This window comes from Neolamprologus brichardi, chromosome 20 (genome assembly GCF_056152115.1).
Source record: "Neolamprologus brichardi isolate AB-2024 chromosome 20, ASM5615211v1, whole genome shotgun sequence".
In the NCBI taxonomy this organism is placed as follows: Eukaryota; Metazoa; Chordata; class Actinopteri; order Cichliformes; family Cichlidae; genus Neolamprologus; species Neolamprologus brichardi.
This window is the reverse complement of record NC_142123.1, coordinates 31,619,763-31,643,526: the sequence shown is the minus strand read 5'-3', so window position 1 is coordinate 31,643,526 and position 23,764 is coordinate 31,619,763. Positions and strand designations below refer to the sequence as shown.

At 44.5% G+C, this 23,764-nt stretch overlaps 1 protein-coding gene across 2 annotated transcripts in view; it reads left to right on the top strand.

Moving 5' to 3' along the window:
- The window catches only part of plxnb3 (plexin B3), a 105,285-nt gene that overhangs the window by 23,390 nt on the left and 58,131 nt on the right, over positions 1 to 23,764 (top strand). The window contains exon 2 of one of the 2 annotated variants that reach the window (XM_087834380.1): positions 10,853 to 10,928. The gene's annotated coding sequence lies outside the window, so the exon portion shown is untranslated. Of the gene's footprint in view, positions 1 to 10,852; positions 10,929 to 19,147; positions 19,385 to 23,764 lie in introns of those variants that run through there. The other variant, XM_087834381.1, reaches the window with a different exon arrangement.

The window sequence follows — 23,764 nt, the reverse complement described above, 5'->3', positions numbered from 1 at the left end:
TTCCTGTTCTGTGGTACAATGAGCTGTTTTTACTGTCTCTGTGTTTCCATTTCCTCCCCTTGTGCTGCTCTTCCTTCCTTTTCCCCTCTATTCTTGGCTCTTTCTGTCCATCTGTCTGTGTCATTCTGTCTGTCTGAGGCAATGTTTTATTAAAACAGCACAAAATCATACATTCAAGGAAATGTCACATGTGCGGATTATAGTATTTATACTATTTGATTTTGATATTCAGAAAAAAACATCCAAAAATTGTTTTGTAATAAAGACAAACTGATCTCAGTGGCTGGATTGACTCATCCATCCACTGCAGGTATTGATTCATTGATCTGTTTCTATGTGGTTCTTGTTATTTAACAGCTGCTGATTCCCAGTTTGACTCTCTAGTCAACCTTGGATTGTTCTGTTTGCCATGTTACAGAAGCGTTTTCAGGACTTGTGCTGCTATTTATTTTAACATCACGTAGTTTGAGCCTCTGAGTGTCTCAGAAGTTTTTTCTCTGACTATATTTGTCTCATTTTTCTTTTATTTTTAGCTCTGATGCAGTTTTTCTGTCTTCTGTGGTCGATGAAACTCTCCTGTACTTTAAAGTGTGTTAGGGGAACTTTGGGCCCTCATGCTCTACCTTGGGTAGATGGGCTGTTGCATTAAATGCCAGTTTTTTTTAATCCATCCATCCATCCTTCAATCCATCCTTCCTTCCTTCCTACCTGGGATTGGGTCGTGGGGGCAGCAGCTCAAACCCAGACTTCCCTTTCCTCCACCTCCTCCTCGGGAGAACATCGAGGTGTTCCCAGGCCAGCCAAGAGATGTAATCTCTCCAGCGTGTCTCCAGGTAGTCAGTCAGGGATTGGTCCAACAGATCCTCCTTACTTGACCTCCTTCTGACACACACTATCGACCCCCTTTACCAGGACAGCCCTACCAGGCTGTCCTGGTAAATATTACACTTAATGTGTGCTGTTCCTTTAAATGTTGGGCTCAAAATGATATTTTAAATATTAGATTTTTATATGTTACACCCGTACTTTACATGCCGCTGTCAGTGTTCAGATTACAGACTGAAATAATGTGGTGTCACTGCCTCACACTGAAGATTATACAGTGTGTGTGTGTGTGTGTGTGTGTGTGTATAATTGGTATCTTGGAGTGCAGCTGTCTTCATTCACCAGCATCTGTTACACCCCCAACTTAGAAACACACACACACACACACACACACACACACACACACACACACACACACACACACACACCAGGACATTAAATCATTCCTTCAGTTTGAGTGCACACATTCAGAGCTGCAGACGACACAAGCAGCACGTGAATGCAACAAAGGCAGTAATGAATAAGTGAGAGTAGCGGTGCACGTGTGGCGGCATCGCAGGTGTGTTTCATGTTTGGAGTTTAGATTGTTGCATACGTATTTACAGCCACATTTGCATTAGGCTGCTGTGTAACATGTAAACAAAGAGCAGAATGACGCTGTAGTGGAGGCTGAAGGTGTGAGAGTGCAGGTATGGATCACATGACAACACCAGGCGTAAACACAGCTTGAAACTGACCTTTCATGAGTTTCCAACCTGAAACTGAGACTTCTGTGCAAAAAAACCTGCATCAAACAGACGCTGCATATAAGGCTGACTCTGTGTGTGTGTGCGCGCATGTGTGTGTGTGTGTTCCATATATGCAGATTATAGCTCTATAATGTCTCAGTTTGCAGAGTTACAACCATCAGATTAACTCCACAGATTAGTGTTTGAAGGCAGGCTGCCTAATCTACTGACTGTGTGTGTGTGTGTGTGTGTGTGTGTGTGTGTGTGTGTGTGTGTGTGTGTGTTTCAGGGGCAGGTTTAATGGGGATTTAAAGGACTGGTGGCCTATTTGGAAGCTTCGGTTTAATTTTTTTGTGCAGCAAAAATAAAAATTGAATGCCGAGTTTGGTTCAGTTTCACAGATCAGATAGAAGCAGCAGAAAGTAGAGGAGCGCTCGCTTCCACAGTAGGTGCCCTATTTCACCGTTTTAGTGAAAGAAATGTAGCTCTGCACACAGATTTTATGGATTATGTCTTCAGCCATGTGCTACATCTCCAAATTTTCATGAAATTCTGCCTGGTTTGTGTAATCCTGCAAAACAAAACTAATTTGAACCTGTAAGAAGAACAACAAGATACCAAAATCTGACACAAGCTTTTATTTAAAGTAATATTTTAGCAATAATTTAGATTCCTGAATGGATCGTTACATTTCTAGAAGAATATTCTTGCTTACTTTTCCCCTCTATATGTAGCACGAGTGTTCGTAAATATGAATTTGTGAGTAAACTAATGCAGTTTGGTTTGGTGGTTTGAACTGTTGCCTCACAGCAAGTGGGTCCAAATCTTTCTTCCCCCACTGAAAAAAACACCAACTTACTGCTGCCGTTCGTGGTCGAGGACACTTGCACAAGGTTAAATAAAGAAAAAGAGAAAAAGAATTTTATTTTGAAGTCGCTCAGCTTCTGAGTTGTTTGATGCAAACGTATTTATCCCTGCCACGCGCGCACACATGCACAGTGTTGTGATCTCAATCAGCAGTGGCACAGCATCTCCTCCTCTCATCTGCAGCCCCGCACAGGCAGTCAGCCTGATAACTATCGAGGAGCGAGAAGAGCAAAGGAGGAGGAGGAGTTGTTTTAATTAAAATGAATTAATTCATCATTGATGTGAACGTTTAACAAAAAACTCATGCAGCAAACGCACAAAGTGGTGCACAAACATTCACCAGAGTGCGGGAAATGAAGCAGAGGATGCTTAAAATTATACATGATGGGCAAGAGTAGGCAAACACACACAATTGTGTTTTCATGTCTTTGTGGGGACATCTAATTGACATAATGCTTTCCCTAACCTTTGCCATCAAAAATTAATGCCTAACCATAACGTAACTGTAACCTTGACCCTAAAACCACATTTTGAGCCTCAAAAGCGCCTTCAAACTCGCAGGGGGCGGGGTTTTGTCCCTAAAAGGGTTGTTGGTCCCCACAGAAATATATAAACATGTACAGACACACACACTTTCAAGCACGGAAATGTTTCTCGCTTTAAGCGCTCATATCAGTGCAAGTTTTCCCTCTTTAATTGATTAAACATTTCTTAGCTGCACCAGAGTTTTCTGCAGGAGGTCCGGGTGGATGGAGGATAAACAGGAGGAGGTCAAATGGAGCTGCGTACGCTCAAAGGCAGAAGTGTGCATTGTTTTTGTGACATTTGTTAAATGGTGCATGCACGCCGTCCACTTTCACAGATCTTTGGTGTCAAGTCTTTGGTGAATTGAAATGAAAACAGAAAGGAAACAGCTAAATTTGACCTAATGTGAAACCAAGTTTACGGATCCAAAAATGTAAAAGTGATGAAAATGCAGTTACACGCATGTGTAGCTAGAAGAAGTGTTCAAGCATGGTCTGATATGTGTGTGTAAGGTTCAATGTTTGCATGCTGATTAACCACACATTAGTAATCAGCGGTTAGACATTGTGGTCACGGTTGAATTGCATTTTCCTCAAAATGCGCTCACAGCTGCTTCTCAGCTCTACAGAGGCACCTTTGTCACAGAATACCAGCGTGTCGGTGACGAGCCTGCAGCCTGTTGTTCCCACATTAAAGCACATCTGAGCTGTTAGTTATGAAAATATTTGCAGATGAGTCTCCGTTAGCTGATGATGCAACGCTCAGAAACACTGCCAGTCAGGGTCGGGGCTCCCGCGGCGCCCCTTCCTAACAATCTCGGGGTCTGGCTCCTCATTTCCCCACAGAGTTACACGACTTACAACATCTCAACCACCCCCTCTCGTTAATGAGATGAGCTCCACATCTGCAGGTTTAATCCAAACCTTTGAAACCTTCAGCACGGACTCTTATAAACTGTTGAACCGGTTTGTCCGGTTTATTTCGAAAAGTGTGTGAGCAGGAGGACTCTGACCCAAACTGCCTGACGAAACATCCGACAGTTTACAGACGCGCTGCTGCTTTATCTCAGATCTGCTGTCTGCTACAGAGGGCTGCACATGAAACGCGCGAGGCTTCGACACGAGATAGAAGAAACGCAGGAGGATTCGAAAACAGAGACGCAGGGAGATAAAAGATAAGAAGATAAAACGAAGAGATTAAACACTAGGATAAAAATCACAGAACAGTGGAAGATCTAAATAAACCAAAGGCACCGACGCAGAGTGAAAGTCTGGTTCTGGTGAAGAGCCAGAGTCGGTCTCTCTCATCCAGGATGAGGTTTCTCATCAGCTGCTCTCTTCTCCTCCGCTTGCTTGAAAGTTTAGAGGTGTGAACGAGGATGTTTGTCAGTTTCTGAAAGGCAGAGATTTTGTAGAAAATGTGTGATTTTCACAGTAATGAGCCCTTGTGGTTTTCTCAGAGGTGATAGTGGTCAGAGCGAGGTGACAATTTTCAAGCATCACAAGTTGAAAATGTGACAGCTGCATTGTCAGAGTTTTTCCGAGTGCTGCTCAGCCACTGCCTTCGTATTAGACATAAAAGTCTGGGAGTCGTAATGAAGCATATCTGCTGACCTCATGGAGACAGTATCGCGTTTCATTATAATTATTATATATATAGAGAGAAATGTGTCTTTATTCTTTAATTCAGCTACACATGATCAGCAGGAAACATAAATGCATACAGGAGAACAACCACAGGGAAGACGAGAAAGTAGAATGTAAGACGCAGGAGGTAAAGTGGAAATTCAAAATCCACTTTTTAAAAATCCAGACAGACGTCGTGGACATAGAGGAAGCCAGTGAAAAGGAAAAACTCGGGCATGAAATCAATTTTAAAAAGAGAGAAATCAGACACAAAGAACACAATAGGGACGGTAGGAACTGCTGACTACTGTTCTTCAAACACACACACACACACACACACACACACACACACACACACACACACACACACGTATCTATATCTAAGGAGAATGATTGGCTGATTGGCTGAAGCGTAAAGTGAGCAGGAACAAACAAATCTGGTGCAACGACATACTTCACCTGGATGGGTCGTTTTGGCCCTGAGTAGTGCTTGCAGACGTAACTTTCTGCATTAGCAGGAAATAGACAACAACCCTTTGATCAGATGAGGATTTTAGCAGCAGGACATTTGTAAAGTCAACCTGAAGCTATAAAAATGCATCTATACCCACCGATTTAGCAGGTCTCCTACTGTGATGATGTGCTGTTCAATAATGATCAATATCACGGTGGAGCTTCAGCTGAAGCTGTTTCTGCCTGCTCGGCAGCTTCTTACAACCGACTCTGTTTTTCTTTATCAGTTAGTGCACCCTGGAGTTCATGTGGAGCCCATCTGTACTCCAGAGCCATGAAGCAGTGAGGGAGGAGGATAGATGGGTTTGTTTTGACACACCTTCATCTGTTCAAAGAAAGAGCTCACCTTATTGGCTCCTCGGAAAAAGTCCTGACAGATAAGTTCTTCGCTTTAAGTTCATCAGGGGTGTCTGTAGCTCAGGTGGCAGAGCAGGTCAGCCACTAATCAGAAGATCGGTGGTTTGATTCCACGCTGCCTCCTGGCTGCATGCCAAATATCCTTGGGCAAGAGGATATTTGGCATGCAAATGGGTTAGTATCTTGGGCAAGATACTAAACCCATGTTTGCCTACTGGTGGTGGTCAGAGGGCCCGGTGGCGCCAGTGTCTGGGCAGCCTCGCCTCTGTCAGTGCGCCCCAGGGCAGCTGTGGCTACAACGTAGCTTACCATTGCCAGTGTGTGAATGACTGAATGTAGTGTAAAGTGCTTTGGGGTCCTTAGGGACTGAGTAAAGCGCTATACAAATGCAGACCATTTAACATCAATTATTTACCATCTGTTAGTGAGTAACAAGGTGTCTTCGTCTGGATCACCTGTGGTGGTGAGGAGCACCGCAAGGATCTTTACTAGGTCCAGCTTCCTTCCTTGTATGAATTCTTTGGTTCCTATTTGTAGAAAGTCTTTTTGTTTTCATTGAGATGATGCCCAGCTATACCTTTTTTTTTATTAGTTTCCCTTTCACCACATTAACACACACCACACTAACCACGATGAAACAGGTCTGCTAACCTCAACAGAGTGTTTATTTCTACCCAGAATGGATCTGTTCTCTACACTTCAGCAGGTTATTTTTTTAGCCCCAAACCACCCATTTACCACAGCACTGTCACATAAGGAAGAGTTAATTATTGGTTTTAACAGTTTACCTCTTGCTGGTTTGCTGCAGCGGATCCACTGAGAGTAACAAAACACCAATGTGGTGCATCAGGTTGGAGGAGTTGTCAGTGGTTAATGAATAATATAATGCTTTCCTCTGGTTTCTGTGGCATTTTCAGATTGTTGTTTGGAGCTCAGCATGTGTGACGGTCGAGCTTCTTCTTTCTTTTGTGAAAATAAAACCCTTTAATCTGAGGCTACCACAGCAACAACCTGGGAAACCCTCCATTATTAAACATTACTGAACAGGTTGTTGTGTAGCTCCCCACCATATAACCCAGTATGTACCAGTCTCCATGTGTGTTCTGGCTTGTTTGACTTTGGGGCTGTATAAAACTGTTTAAGTGGCAGGGAAAACCCTGGATTTTGACTTCCGTAAACTTCCTGCTGCTGAACACTGGGCTGAATGTGAACACTGGGCCGAGTGACGAAAGAGCTGATATTTTACTCTGACGGATGAATGAATGCACGAGTGAATAGCCTCTGTGTTTGTCGGAGACCTTCTGACCTCACTACGGGATCACTTCCTCTGACGCTCGTGCTGTTAGATATCGCTGCCAGGCCGACTGTAAACCAGTCACATGTGCAGAGCAAGACCTCGTGTAGAACCTGAAACACCATCAGTCGGCATCTTCTGCTCTTTTAGCCTCTTTCAGCTCCTGTTTTTGGGTCTGACATGATCTGAAAACCTCTTTAGCCTGCCTGAACTGCAAAATCCACATTCACAAATACGTAATGTTGCCTTTCAATGAGATATTTCAGCTTTAATTGCACCACTTTTAATTAAACAGACTATAAACTGTGTTTATTATCCCACTGTATTTAACGACAGTGTGAAAACAGATTTAATTGTTATAGTAGCAAAGCTGCAGACAATTATGAGCTGATTCTGCAGCTCTGCTCTTTACAGCCAGTCGTCCCTTTGTTCAGCTGTCCAGCTACAACTGTACAGCTCTGCCTCACTCTTGGCGGTGTTTTATGGAGAAACGTCTATAAAAAGCCACATGCGGCAAACAACTGACAGACCGAGACGAGCTGCAGAATATAATGGAGACTTTAGTATTCTGCAAAAAACAGCTCTGCAACAAACAAACAAACAGAAATGTAAGTTTCCTTGAAGTATAATAATTAGCATAAAAGAGCATTAAGTATGAAAGTGTGTGCACGAAAAAGAAAAATCGCAATCCAAACAAACAGCCAACAAAAAGGCTCGATATGGAGCCTCGTATGAACAATAAACTGTGTGAAATAAAAGTTAATGATCCTCCAGGCTGGATTATTTGTCTTTAAAGTCGCCTCCGTTCAGGAGTTTATATCACGAAACAAAGAAAATTCCTCACATTGTCGACAGTAATCCTTAAAGCGTGACTTTACAAGCTGCCGAGTCTTAAAATAGATCAAATCTACAACATCTGTCTCTGACTTCAGCTCAGCTTAAGGACGAACATCTTCAAAGAAAAACATGAATAAGACATGAACTCTGCAAAAAATTAACTTCGCGTACGCTTCCTGTTGTTAAAATCTGAAACAAACGGACTCTTAAGATCAGATTTTGTTGCTGTAAGAGGGAGTGAAGGCTGGATTTATCAGCAGCGAGGACACTGATTCTCAAAAAGAGACAATGACGACACAAACACACGGCGGGGTCGTAATCCCTGGTTTTTGTCTTCAAGGTCACCGAACGCCTCAGCTGGCTCTGCGCTGTCGGTCGTCCTTCATTCTTTTTAAAGCGCCTGACAGCGACAGACCGAAGCCGCTTTAGTGCTTCAGCGTTTGTGACCTGATGACTGTGTTTGATTAACAGGGGGCGGAGCCACAGGCTGTGTTCATTAAAGGACAGGTTCAGTTTTTAAAGTCAGTCTTAAATTGACTGCGAAGGGTTGGAGGTGGGAGGTTTTTCCTCGGCCTGTTCACACACACATGTAGATATTAACCAAAATATTTAAGACACTCACACTTATGATTCACTTACAGGGCAAATATTGGCGAGCAGCTGTCAGAGAATCTCCCTTTTCCCAGTTTGGATTAAACTGGTGAAGCGTCCAGTCTTAAAGAGAAGTTCTCAGTGCACTTTAGCCCAAGTCTTTAAATGTGCTGATGTCAGATCTCGGGTGTGTGCAGGTTAATAAGCGAGAATCGTCTGTATTGACGAGGACAGATGAGCAGGAGCAGCTCGGTCTATAGATCATCAATCAATAGCTGCGGTGATTGATTAGCTGTACACTCCACGTAGCTCATTAACTCATTATAGGCTCCGGCAGGCAAACAGGAAGTGATTCATTGCTTGACCTCACAGTTGGCCTTGAAGGCAGATGGCTGATGAAGAGCCAATAAAGGAGTAATCCACCCAAAACACGAGACTGTGGGCACACGGCCGGGAGATGCAGGAGACACTTTGACAGGGTGAACACGCCTGTTTCCATGGTTTCCTAGCTCGAATGATGACAGAAACCTTTAGGGACTTTAGGCCCTCAGGGGCCCGCAGCCGCTGTCTGCTTCGCCCCGATGACAGCTCTGACATCTCAGACTGCGGACGGGGAAATGTCTGTGATTACACATGAAAATAATGCAGAAACCATTGATTTATCAGGGAGCCGATCAATAATTCATCTGCGGTGCTGACAATTGTTATTGATTAACACCTGAACCCCGGGGGTCAGATAAACCTGCTGGATGTGAGAGCGGGAGTTTGTCAACATGTTGACCAAGAGAAAAAGTCTTCTGCCTCAAGTTTAATGAAACTTCATTTCACTAACAGAGACGGATACTCATAGACTGTATATGAAAGATGGATGCAGCCACTGTGACGTCACCAACTGCTTTCTGAAAGAAAACTGCCTGCTTGTTTATCCCTCTCTCTGACCCTAGTATGACCATAGTTTTCAAAAATGAACTTTATGTTTTATCTAGTATAATGTGACACTTACGCCCATAAAGTCAATTTTACTGAGGCCAAAGAGCCCAGGAGCAGTTTCCCATCTATACAACTGGAAGTCTTCTTTCATGCGGAGGAGTCGCCCCCTGCTGGTCATAAAAGAATACAAGTTTAAGGAACTGAATTTTCAGATTAGGCCCTATGTTTAACACCTGTTTATATGTTTCTTCTAGTGTGATCGTTCTGTCCGTGGGGCTGCACTGCTTCAATGCGTTAGCGCAGTTAGCTTGTTAGCTTGTTAGCTTGTTAGCGTGTTAGCGCCATCCAGTCCCATGCATGGGGTGATCCCAATAACTCGCTAACTGAGATTTGGGGCGTTAACGCGGTTATGGCATTAACGTCATTTTAAAGAGATTAACGCTGACAGCACTAGTTTCTACTGTTTTATCACCTGTTTTATTCCACACAGGGCCAAAACTTTAAAAAATTAGCATCATGTTGTATTCAATAAGACTCTATAGTAAAGGTTGAGTCCATAAACTCAGAACTGTGTTTGCAGAGCTCATAAATCAGGTGATTTTCCCATAGACTTCCATACAAACTGATCTGATTTGAAGCCAGAGAGGTCACCACCTGCTGGCTGTTAGAAGAAAAATTGGGATTAATGCACATAATGGTCGTGTCCAAATTCATGGGCTGCATCCTCCTGAGGCCGCATTTGTAGACCGATTACGTCACAGCGACGCGCCGAAGGCTGTCCAAATTCGTAGACTCCTCCGAATGCAGCCGACATTTGCGTCCTCCTTTTCCCCGAATTTGAAGGATGGGTCGGTTGTGTCCTTCGTGGCCTACCATATCCCAGAATTCATAGCGCGGCTCAGCCAAACTCCAGTTTCCAACAATGGCGGCCGCTACTAAGTTTTAAAATTACTCATACTGATCTTTCTGGGTCACAAAATAAACTTTTAACATATTTTCAGGCGAGAAAGTAGCTGTGTAAACATCAAATATCTGCTCGGTTTATCAAGATATCGCATATTTGCAAAAGTGCTTCGATGTTTTCGGAGACGTCTGTTACCCACCAGCTCGATAGCTCGCCGGGAGCTCGAGGGTTACTGATGCGGCCGAGAACGGCACAACTCCCGGCACATCATTTTCAGATCACCGCGGACTTTCGCTGCTCGGGTTAAACGTAATGTATAAGTCACTTAGACGACCTAAAAATGTTATTGTTGGGCTTTTCGTTTTCTTTGTTCATGAATAAATCGGTTTGGCTGAGATTAAAGTTATTAGATTAGATAAAATAAAACTTTATTAATCCCCCGGGTGGGTTCCTCCTTGGTTTTTACACAGCTGACTAAACGTCAAACAGAAAACTGATTAAACAGAAGTGTGAGACGGCCGAGAATTTACTCCAGTGTCCTGTTATATTTTAGATAGCAAGGAGCAGACAGGAAGTCCACAGCGCTCAAACAGTTTCAGGGTCACATGTGGAGGGCAGCTTATGCATCTGGGAGAATCTGCCGAGTATATTAAACTCCACCGAGACAGCGGTGACGCTAATCTGAAGGCTAGACCGTCCAATTTCCCCAGCCGTTTACTTCCGGCCTACCCGACCTTCTGAGGACCCGGCCCACGTACACCGCGAAGGCCGGGTCCTCAGGAGGATGCAGCCCATGAATTTGGACACGACCAATGCATATCTGTGCTGATGTACATCTTTGTTTGTGTTCCTCCAGAACGTCCTCCTGATGAAGAAGGTTCCTCTTCCTCACAGCTCAGTTTCTACATCACAGCAGCAGGTTGCCTCAACAGGTTGGTGCAGCTCTAATCTCTGTCTTCTGATAAGTCCGGATGTCCTCACCGGTGACCTCACAGGCAGCTGCCACATGGCTCCTGATGATGTCATCGTTCTTGACTAAACGCTTGCTCAGTAGAGTTGCCTTTGTGTGATATTCTGCTGCTTATTGTGTCTGTTTTGCATTTCACACCTGAAGCCTTGAACCTTTCTCAACTGACGGAGCTGCACGTGAGAACGAGTCGGACGTTAAACAGTCTTTAACCTGCCAGCTCGCTGCTACAAAGTCCATGTGATGCTTGATTGTGCCCATGTGAGAGTACCGCAGCTAATTGTTCAGTTAATTCACAGCGAGTGAGTGGGCGTCGTGCACGCTGCCTCTGCACCCTCGCCTAAACCAAACAGATTAGAAAGGAGAACGAGTCGGAAGCAGACTATTTCCCGCTGCGCGCTGCACATTAGAAACGACAACTGTGGAATAAGTCCTGACCTGATTGTTCCGACGCCGAAGTTCACGTGTGAAAACGGCTTATTACAGTCGCTGGGAGTTCAGTGATAGATGGAGGATGCAGTGATCTAATTAGTTGGTACAGAGAATCTGCAGATTCAGGATCAGTGACCCAAAGATCATCAGAGAGAGTTACTGCAACAGAAGAGCCATTGTTACCAGGGCGCCTCTCTCTCTGTGTCCCCGTGTCTCTCTCCCTCTCGTAGGGTAGTCAATCGCGTGATTAATCAAACTTTTGCGTGATCAGGTTTCAGCTGCCTTGCTGTTGAAATGAGTTTCTGCAGATTACAGACAGGAAAATTCAGACAGATGACTTTAATAAAAGAAACATTTCTACGGCCATAAATTCACCCAGAATTAAATTCCACATTCAGCTGTGTCACAAGAACATATTTTTCATTTCCGTGTCCTGTCTCTCATACAGCTATATCCGTATCCATATCTATAAACACAGATGTATTTCCCGTCATGTGCTCGTTTGCGTTAACCTAATTTATTTCACAGATTGTTAAACGAAACGACCCCGAAGATAAATAAAGCTGAATTAGATTTTTAGATTTTTATCTGGGACACGTCGCCTCGCTGCATCGCGCACACACATTTCCCCCCAATTACTGCGTGTCACCTTTCACCTCCTCCTCCCCTCCCCCCTCATTCATTACTCCGCCTGGTTGGTTCGTCTCTGTACAAGCTGCTTTCACGCTCTCTAAACCTGCCCCCTCCTCTCACCCCCACCTCCCCCTTCATCACGTACCTCTCCCCTCCTCCCGCTCCTCCTCGACCCATCCTCCGCCCCCCTTTAAAGCCTCTTCACTCGTCCTTCATCTTTTGTTTCTACTGCAAAGCCTTACCTGGGAAAAAACACACGCACCCCGAAATATCATATCTTATCTCGTGCCGAAGTCTCGAGGAGGGCTGCGCTGTGAAGTTTGACATAGCCAGCCTTCTTTTGTCTTGGCTGCCTACACAAAACCTAAAACTCCAATCAGAGATAATGGGTATCACATCAGCAGTTATCAACTTTCTTTGTTACCCCGGGCTTTCTTCCTCAGGCTCACATAAAAGAGGGCTTTTGATGCATCAATTGACTCTTTGCACAGCAAGTATCTACACTGGTGCAGAGAAAAGACGAGATAGCGGGATGCTGGCAGAAAATAGTTACCTCTGTAAATTCATATATGAATATATTTTTTCTATTATTCATTGGCTTCAGTGCTGCCGATCATGTCTAACGAGAAACTGCATGAAAATCTGGTTTTAAGGCCCTTTGAGTGGCTGCAGACTGATTCCCAAAGCTCTAAAATTTTAGAAATATTTTCTAAAACTAGAAATATTTAAACATGCTCACAAGAAGTGCATTTAGCTGGTTTTAGCTGTAATAACAGCTGCAAATCAACACTAAACATGACATATTTATGCTCTTTTAATTTTTTTCCCCATTCTGACCTGCATGCATGCAAACTCCTGAGGGAATCCTGAGGTGAAAACAGGCTGCAGCCTCCTCGTGACTATGAAAAATCAGTGGTGACTGCACTGACGTTTTCGCAATTAGTTGTGGCGACCACCTGGTTCATAAACAGGAGTACGCAACACGCCCAAGACCTGGGCGAGCACTTGCACTAACACGTTGATTCTGCAGATTGGTTGGTGGGAGGCAACTCCTGAGTTCAATTCCACCATCAGGCCGGGGTCTTTCTGTGTGGAGTTTGCATGTTCTCCCCGTGTTTGCGTGGGTTCCCTCCGGGTACTCCGGCTTCCTCCCACCGTCCAAAGACATGCAGCTTGTGGGGATAGGTTAATTGGATAATCCAAATTGCCACTAGGTGTGAATGTGCGAGTGAAAGTGAGTGTGAATGGTTGTCTGTCCCTGTGTGTTGGCCCTGCGACAGACTGGCGACCTGTCCAGGGTGTACCCCGCCTCTCGCCCTATGACAGCTGGGATAGGCTCCAGCGCCCCCTGCGACCCTGAAAAGGAGAAGCGGAAGCGAATGGATGGATGGATTGCGAACATATTTGGAATCTATCTAGGCAAGGAAATCCCAAAAAGTTGATTCTGTTCATCTGGACGTACCGTTTTCAGTGGCAGAAACGTACCTACGGTCCAGTGGACACTTTCAATGATGAGGATGTTCACTTCCTGGATGGGCGCGGAGTCAAGGAGGCCATTTACGTGAAAAAGGAAAGACCATCTCTGAATCGAGGAGGGGGCCTAAGAGGACCTCTTTCACCATCATACAATGCTGTGATTGCAGCCATTCCCCAACTCTCTGTGAATGGTACTCATGGTCTTTGATCAATGGTCATGACAATTTGCATATTAATGATCAAAAACCTGACCTCACAGTCCATTGTTCCCTCAGTGGTGCTAGTTTCAGTTATTATGCAAATGTACTGTTTATAAGATTTGGGGAAACCTGCAGTCAGCTGAGACTGAAGACGTCACTTGGACGAGTGACGAAACGTTTCTCCGACGTCCAGATGAACAGAATCAACTTTTTGGGAGTTCCTTGCCTGGATGATTGAGCATCTACATGGAACCGCAGTGGGCCAGGTGTAAAGATCCCTTTATGAAATATTGAAAACTCTGACTTTAGTCTCAGTGTACTTCAAGAATCTGTTCATTTTTCTTCACGTCTACATCAGATGTTTTAGGATGCACGAGCAAGCCGGCAGCAGGAAGTAGCAAAGTTTTGAATTTCAAGTTAGCAAGTGTTTTGTTCACAAGGGTGTTATCTCCACTGTGATTGGCTCAATTTATTTTTTATTTGTCCAGTTTATTAGCAAGATTGCTCAAGACGTTGTGTGTGGGTGGATGGTATCCAGAGCTCGGCCCAACATCATAGAATTTTGGAGGATCTAGAAGCAGGAATCTTGAAGGAAAAATGTAATATTTTTTTATCCCTCCTTTCATCCTTTGAGATGAAATATCTAACTAACCCAAATATGATTCTGAATGGAGGGTAGAGAGACTTTCCAGCCTTGGTGGAGGTATGTGGTCTGTTGTTGTTTGTTGAACAGCTGCTGAAACTAATGGAAAAGCTGAGAACACGAGTGTGTGGCTCAGTGAGGACACAGTCCTGCAGTGGATTATTTAGAAAAAGAGAGCGGGCTATAATTGGTCGCATGTTTTATTTCCTTTGTGTGACTGGCAGTAAATCGTCGAGTGGACGGATTTTAAATGGCCTTTAAATAACGAGTGTTTGTTCGAGACGTTAATGCAGAAATATAAAATCACATCATGGACGCTGCTGCACCAGCTGGCCACACACGCGGCCGTTCTCCTATCTTTGCGAGGACCCTCAGGCACACACTGCACTCCTGGGACACTCGGGCCCGGATTATACTGGGTTGCGGATGCACACACGGACAGCTGCAGGCACAACGGACGGGTGGTTGCTCTTATTATATGCACTTTCTGGTCTGCTTGGAGAAAGCGTCACTTACATGCAGAGTTGGGTGGCGGCAATGCAGACAAGTCTACACAACAACAGCGACAATGTGAAGTTCGCAGACAACCGCACAAAAGCCCGATGACTTAATTTAGCCCATGAGTGCGGAAAGTGTGACGCTTTTGTAACCCTGAGCGTGAACCTGCTTCTGCTCCACAGATCTGAACCCTGAGCCGCCCTTTGAGGCCCGTCCCAGAGTGAGGCCTGAACGAAATGTCCCCACAAAGATAGATAGTAGTTAATCCTGGGGTGTGTGTTTCTCTTTGTGTGTTTGATTGATGTGATCGGTGTGTGTGTGTGTGTGTGTTCAGTAGTGCGTGTGACCCTAAGTATGCGTGTGTGATTAATATTACATGAGGGCTCCTGATGAGAGGTGGACAAACACTCCCAGCTGAGCTCTAACACACACACACACACACAGACACACACATGAATGAATGCATGAGTATATCGACACACACACACACACACACATTGAGTCACTTGAGGTCACACACATGTTTTACCAGCAGAGTGTGTGTCACAGATAAGATGACGGCGATAACACACACACACACACTCGCGCACGCACCAAGTCTTCACGCTGTCTTCACATCACATTAAACAGTCGGTGGTTACCATGACGACCTGGACACTTTGGGATGCTCACCTGCTGTGACCTGTCAGCTGTGAACCAATCAGGCGACAGAAAACAGAAACTTTCACTCACCTTAGCAGAGACGTTTAGCTGAGACTCTTCCTCTGACCGATCAGTGCCGATCACGCCAATCTGATAACATGAGTCTGCTCGTTGCTCTGCTGGGTTTCATTTCTGTGTGGGACAAAAAAACTGACAAAGGAAGAGCAAACAACACCAAAAAGACATGAATAAGACCGACCTCGGTCCGGAGCAGGGAAATGACGAGCACCTGCTGCAATTTGAAGACTGTGAGAACATGTAGGAGACTAAGCAGCTGGTTCCCATCATGCACTGTGGCTCGCAGTGGGATTGCTGGGCCGCCCACAGCAGCAGCTGACGGAGGAGAATCAAAGAGACGCGTCGGCTGTGGGACATCCTCAGAGAGACGTCCTCAGAGGGACTCTGCTTTCTGTGAGACGCTTCATTTTATCTGCAGAGGAGGTTTTACTGAAGAACGCGGCGTTCCCCAAGCACGCGAAATCTGAGCCCCGAGCCTGTTAATTATGACTCAAATATCTCATAACACGTATAACACAGACAGATAACGTCCGGCTGCCTGCTTTGACAGGAAGTAGCTGCAGCGTTGTCGGATTTTGGCAGCTGTATCCTGTAATCCTGCAGGTAAATTGGTTTTGATTTGTTTCCAGTTGTGAAAACGCAGTTTTCAGACTGTCAGCGAAACATGAGGCCAACATCCTCAATCAGAGAACTGCAGGTTATATAAGCAGAACAGGAAGTTTATCTTATACCTACCACACTCTACAAGACTTTGAAAAGACTTGCTATGGTCTGGGAAATTGTCACGTCTAAAGATAACGTGTCGGTTTTTAGTCAGAGAGAAGGCCAAGTCGGAAAAATGTACATTAATATTAGAGAAATCTGAATTTATCAGTCATTCAAGAAAAGAAAAAGACTTTTTTATGCTCACTCTACACCTAACCATCAAAATGAGCTTCCACAAAACTGTCAGGATTTTAATGGCACCATGGAAATTTGTCTGAGACACTAAAAGTGCTTGAAAAGTTTGGTGCGGGGCAGGCGTTTGTGTTAGAAATGAGAACGTATACCTCACATTGAGGCGCACACACAGCATGTTTAGATTCTGTGTTACTTCCACTTCCTGAGGATGTCATCGTGTCTGATCTCTATCCAAAATAAACCACGAGAAACCCACAGAAAGTTCTGACTCTGCCTGAGAATCTTTTAGTATTTAAGTTTTCTTCAGCATCAAAGTGAACAGAGATAGATGTCTGAAGATTCACGATGCTCTTCAGATAGCAGCTGCTCGGCTTTCACGCGAGAAAAAGTCGCTTCTGTTCAATGAAAGCAGTTCATGAGAAAACATGAACTAAACAACAGAACCTGAACAGCACAGAGGTATGGATGGGCTCCATCCTGGACAATCCACTCCAGCCTCCTGCTGCAGCTTCTCTCTTATTCGTTTAGCAAAAATCAAATCTTGGCTTTTAAGTTTGGCTGAGATTTTGGAGTAATAATCAATCAATAATCAGTCAAATATCTGGAACACTTATTTATATAAAGTGATGATTCCACTGGGTTTGGTTGAGATTAGTCCAAATTGATTTAGCTGCACATTCTCCCCAGTCCTGCTCTGTTTGCATTTTCACTTCATTTAAACTAACACAAAGTTTTGACTAAACAAGTATAATGTAATAATTTTCCACTGCATGTATTGGTGGCTGTTCCGGTGTTCTGACAAACCATCCTACTTTGGCAAAACGTCCTACCATAAGTAGTTTATGCACATTTCTGCTGTCACAGAGTAACTCCAGCACCAATTTAAGTAGGTATGACGGTTTGCCACTTAACTTTGCCCATCAGAGTATGCTTGTAGCTCATATGCATACAGCCAGGATGGTTTGCCACTTCATTTTACCCGTTAAAGTATGCTTGTAGGTAACATTCACAAAGGTAGCATGGTTTGCCACTGAATTTTAGCTGTTAAAGTACGCTTCTAGCTCATATTCAGAAAGGTAGGATGGTTTGCCACTGAAATGTAGCTATTAAAGTATGCTTCTAGCTCAGATTAACAAAAGTAGGACGATTTGTCACAAAACTTTAGCAGTTTAAGTATGCTTGTAGGTGACATTCACAAAGGTAGGTTGGCTTGGCAGTTAATTTTACCGGTCAGAGTATTTTTCTAGCTAATATTCACAAAGGTAGGACAATTTGCCACTGAATTTCGTGTTGTGCGCATGCGCAGAAACAACGAGTAGGATGGTTTGCCAGGTAGGATGGATTCCCAGAACACCGGTTCCAACAGCAGGAACTGCCTTTGAAGAGCCTCTTTTACTGCTATTTTCGGGGCAGAACAAACGGCCTACTCTGGGGTAGGTACTTCTCTGGGCACAGAAAACTGCTGGGTGGAGGTCGACTTGGAGAAAACGATGACAAGAAGCACCAAATGTACTAGCGGTAGCATTCGTCTCCTCTTCCACTTGACTATCGACAGCATAAAACTCACCATTTAGGTGGATGCAACAAACAGCAATGATGCAACTGCATCACAAAGCTGTTGCAAAATCATTTCATCATCAGTTCGATCTGATGGATCCTACCGCACAGCAGTGGAAGCATAAAGTCTAAAGGGGTCGGTTAGAGAGCAGCAGACCTCCAGGCTGAAAAGGAAACCAACACGGAAGTGGAAAAAAGAAGCTGCAGTTCCTCCAATGGCCACTTGAGGCTGTTTCTAAAACCAATTAAATCCCCATAGACTCCTGTGTTAACACTTCCGTAAAGGAGTTGTCATGTGTGCTACTGTGGGGTCTTTACCTTACAGTATAAAGCGCTTTGAGGCCAACTGTTGTGTTGATTTGCTGCTATTTAACAGTCCAACTTTCCTGCAGTGCAAAGGCACCCTCACAAAGATGGATCAGTGCCTTTCTACTCAACATGAGCACTCAAAGTGCTTCCTACTACACGTCTCATTCTCCCAATCGCACAACTCCATGCCTGAGCACTTTTTCATCCGCGCACACACCCTAATAGGTGCACTGGGGACATCTCAGGGTTTGGTATCTTACCCAAGGATACTTCAACATGCTTAACCACACGAGCCACAGCCGTCTCGATAACCGCGTGAAAATAAAACTTAAACCACATTAAAAATACTCAGAACTCTTGTTTATGTGAGAAACATTGTGTTTTTGAGCTTTGCTGGTCGGTTTTCCAGGTGTAGCAATTATTTTTCATTCTCATAAACTCAAATCTGGCCAGATGCTTGTTGAATATGTCGAAGCACCTGGTCTGATGTTTGCAGGTGGTGCTGCAGTATTTTGGGGCTGGATTCATGTTGGACTCCGTCAGCCCACAGCAGCTCACACAGTTGCAGGGGTGTGGCGACACTCATTTACTACCTCTCTTCCTCTCTTTCTCCAACTTCACGCTTCAACCTACCTATTAAATATTAATATAAGACCACGCCCCCTCCGACACCACCTAGAAGAGTGTGGCAGATAAGCCCCGCCCCTTTTATTCCCAGTGGGTCTCTCTCTCTCTCTCTTCCCCGCTCTCTGTGAATGTCTCACTCTCTCTCTCCCTGCTTCCTGTGAACGTCTCTCGCTCTCTCTCTCTCAGAACAATGTGTCGTTCACAATAATGGGATTACAGCCATCTAGCCGGCTGCTCACCCTCCCTCCCTCTCTCTCTCTCTCTCTTGTCATCCCCTCTCTCTCTCCATCTGTCTGTTGGTAGTCCTGCGTCCTCCCTCTCTCCCCCTCTCTCTCGCCCGGTGTTCAGGCTCTTTCAGTTCTTGTCGCCTCTTTAATTTTAATTTTCTGGAGGAATGAAAGAAAAACGGACTGTTTCCTGAAAGAAGTAAGTGCCCGTTTCTCTCCCCCTCTCTCACTCCGTCCCTCGGGCGCCGCGCGCTCCTCTCGCTCGCAGAGGAGGCTTTGATTGACAGCTGACTCTCGTTAATTGCGCCGTTATTTAATTAGTGGAGCAGGAATCAGATCAGTGGCACAGAGCCGTGGACTCTGACCGTCGCTTTCTCTCGCTGTGCGCAGAAGTTTCCCGCAGCTGTGTTTCTTTCGCTCCGAAATGTGTCGCTGACTGTTGAATTGTGTTTTCACGCTGGTTTTATTCTGTGGTAGTCAGTCACGGCTTCAGTAAAGTGTTCAGAGTGATGAACTTCAGGCATGTCAAACAAGAAAGAAAAGAAGCTACAAACGCGAAGCATCTCCCTGTAAACATCTTTTTCTGTCTTCCTCCTGCTGCTGGCAGTTTATTCAGCGCTGTGCACATAAAGGTGCAGCCGCTGTGTCAAGCTCTGTGACAAAGCTGCTGCTGTTTGAGGGCTTTATTCAATTAAGATGTGGAAGAATTTCCCACGAAAACCCTCCCCTCCACTTAAAAATGTGCCAACCCGAGGATGCACGAGTCCATGTGATGCTGAAATCTGTGTGCTTCTTTGCAGCAGACTCATGGTCATGGTCTGAAGTCTCATTTGGGACAAAAATGTTTGACGTGAAACACGATAAAAACTCACCAACAGTGAAATAAAACAGAAACAGTAGATCCTGCAGTTTGAAATGAAAAGTGTCCCCCGTGTGCAGCGATCGGTAACTTAACCCTTCATTATTGTGTCTGAGTTGTGTTGTTTCCTTTGAAAGCTGCTTGACAATGTACACTGTAGAAGAAGTGCGGCGGGTCTCCATCTATCCATCCATCCACCCATCTGTTAGCTCTGCCTGCTTTATCCTTTGGAGAGAGGCAGGGGGGCTGCAGCCTTTTGCAGCTGACATTAAGCGAGAGGTGGGGTTCACCCCTGGACAGGTCACCGGTCGATCACAGGGCAAAAATGCTGCAAAAGTGCAACACTGTGGAGTAAAACCCTGGAAATCTTTATTCAGAACAACATAGTTTACAGTAAATTACAAGTAAAACATCAAATTGAGGATGAAGCAGCATTTCAAAGCAAGCAGAACCATCCCAGTGAAAAATGGACCCGCCCCAACCTGTTAGCAGAAGTGTCACAGGATTTAAACGCAGTTTTACCTGGAAATGCAAGAAACTGGACGTCTATGAACAGTCAGCTCAGCTGCTGTTGTTTCAAAGCCCCTGCTGCTTCTCAAAGCAGTTTAGATTCAGCTCATCACATGTGGACACTTCTAAAGCATCACGTTAAATGCTCTTGGTGGCTGTCATCGTTTAACCTACATGACAAATTCTGCGAAGGGTCTTATTTTAGCCCAAGAGTTTAAAGCTCCAGCAACTTTTAAGTTTTAGTTTTGACGGCTGCGTTTGGGCTGCCGGTCATAACATATATATATTTTAAATAGTGAGGGCAGAAAAACCAAAAAGCAACCAACACGCGTGGCATCTTGCGAGCATCGTCCCTCTCAGTGAGGAGTGCCCAAATGGAAAACGTGGGTGGCGAGCCAGCGGTGCTTTCCAAAGCCTCAGAAAGTTTGTGTCTGATTCTCAGCTGTGAGTGAAAGTGAAACACATTTGTGGGTAAAAACAAGATCAAAACAAAAACATGCAAGCTATCCACTCCTGACAGACTTATGTCACCCTCACCCCTGAACACCGCACAGCAGGACGCACGGGGACGTGAACGCTGCTCCAAACCTGCCGAACAACAGCAAAGCTTCTACCGTCTTATGAAGCGCTTTAATTAAACCAAACCAGCTCGTGACGTGGACCTGCGGGGCCCCGAGAGAGACACACAGAGCCGGACAATAAAACCTCGAGTTAATAACTGAATAAAACTGTCTGTTTCTCAGAGGATCCTTTAACATCTTTACAAATGAAGGTCAGTTAACCAGCTTTATGGGCTCATTAGACAATAACAGCCCCGCCCTGTGTGGCAAAAACAGCAGAAGCAATGAATCAAAGAATAATTAACCATATTTGTCTGATCGGTTTTGTCACGTTCTTTGCTTGGATGTGATTTTTGAGGCGAAAGGTTGCAGAGTTTGGCAGAATCATTAATTAAAGCTAATTAAGTTTTGATGATGTCGGCTGATTTGGGTGTTTAAAAAAGTAATTTTTATCTTTTTATCTCATGAATAAAGTTTAATGAATTCTGATCAGTGAATGAACAATCCTTCTTTTCATGTGTGTGTGTGTGTGTGTGAAACCCTCCTGTGTTTATATATTTCATTATTATTGATGCATCAGTAATAAAGTAGCTGGAGGGGCAGATTTTAATAGCTCTACAGTGATATCACATTCAAACTGCAGTTTAGTTTAATAAATCTTTATATTTATTATCTCATTGTAGTTATTGTTTGTAAACTATTAGGTTGCACAGCAATAACCGAGAGCAGTGTGGTGGGATAAGTATTAAACGCGCTCTTTGAATGAAGTGCAGCGTTTTAATGCCCTTAATGAGTTTTCATGGTGGCTGAATGCGTCACAGCTGGAGATTCAGACTGGAAGCAGCAACAATTAATTGATTAAATGGGAAAATAATCTGCAGATTGTTTGCAGATGTTGAAGCGAACTCTGCCGGAGTTCGGTTTTCTCTGCCGTGTGCAACACGCATGCACGACTGTCTGCAGCGTTTGCCTCGTCTGTCAGTTCAGACAGAGGCTGAACCATCAGGACATTTCAGTGAGTCACCGAGGAAACTTTGAGCTCCGCCAGGAAACACAGTCGAGTGCTCTGAAGGTGTGATGCTGCCGCTGCAGAAAAATTTCCTGCAGCAACAGAAATGTGTCACATCTGAAGTATTTGGGCTTCCTGTGTTAACAGAGTGACATTTCTCGGTATGTAACATGCTCTGTGGTTTGATCATCTCACGCCAATGTTCTAAGCATCTGCTCGCCTGTCATGAGAGAACCTGACCGCTTTGTGTCCACGTAAACACGCCTGAAGTATCCAACCGTTTCCAAGAATATAAAGTCTCACTAGTGAATCAGGTCATAGAGGAGGAAACATCCCAAGTTTCAGGAGACTTAGGATGTTTTTTTAAAGCTCGGTCTTCACCCCGTGTCCTCTTGATCAGGTTAGGAAAACATCAGGCAGCCCTTTAAAAGGTTAAAAGCTTTTGAAAGCTTGAAAGCTGTTTGAAAGCTTTATTTCTGAGAATATGTCACGGGGCTAGGTTTGGATTAGAGCGCTGGTGTTTAAACTGGGAAGTGAAGACGCTGCAGGTCGTGCGCAAACAATTAGGTTAATAACACGAAGTGAAGATAAAGTGAATTCGATGTTTTCGGTGAGAGAGGGTCGTAGCTCCTGCAAAAATAAAGGTGACGTGTATTTAGATGAAGCTCTACTTGGATTTTTGTATGACTGATGAAGTGGAAAAAACAAACAAAGCATGAGGTGTGATGCAAGGACTATTTTCAGCATGCCAGAGGAAACCACAGGGTTAGCGATTAATTCTGTCCCATCTAAAGGTGATGAAACCAAAGCACTTACATGCGCTCACATTGCTGCACAAACATGCAGAGCTGCCGTTTGTCAGTAAATCATCCAGGTTTGCAACAAGAATTTAACTTAACACGTAGCACACAGTGCACACAGCCCACCTCTAATGCATGTTCATTGTATAAAAATACTGGGAGCTGCTGGGATGGAGCGTGCAGGTCGTGTTGCACTCATTTACCTGTGTTATTCTCACACTGGTGCATTCAGGTGTGTGCTAGAGAAGTGTCAGGTTGAGGGCGGTTTAACTTCTGCACTGACAGACTGTATGTGGTTCAGGTGACGGAGCAGCCTGGATGGAGGCAGACACCAGCCTTTAATAGGGAGTGCACTGGAATTAGTTCCACTGTTTGCACATCTGTGGCTTTGAACAACGCACGGTCTTTGTGCCAGCGAGCTGGCAGGTTACGTTTCAGTTCTTTGTTGGTCCGGAGTAGTTTCGAGCTGAAGCACACGTTTGAACGAATGAATGCTGCGTTTGGATTTCTCTGCTCTCGACATAAATTTTTTTCTGTAAATAACAAGTTTGTTGGCTGCTGTCAGGTGACACAGCCAGCTGTTGCTTGGACGAGGGCGCGTTCTAGGATGAATCTTTGACTAGCGGTGGCATGACAACCGAAAGCGATAGGTCGTGTTAGTTATGCACGTATGAAAATATTATAAATATTTGTTCTTTTTGTACACTTTCGACTTAGTTTACAGACTCTCATTACCTCCGTGCACCTGTTCTATGAGTTTAATTATCTTCCCACAGATAGTATGGTAATATAATCTGAATTTGACTGACAGCTTTATTGCTTTTTTTTTTTATAGCTGCAA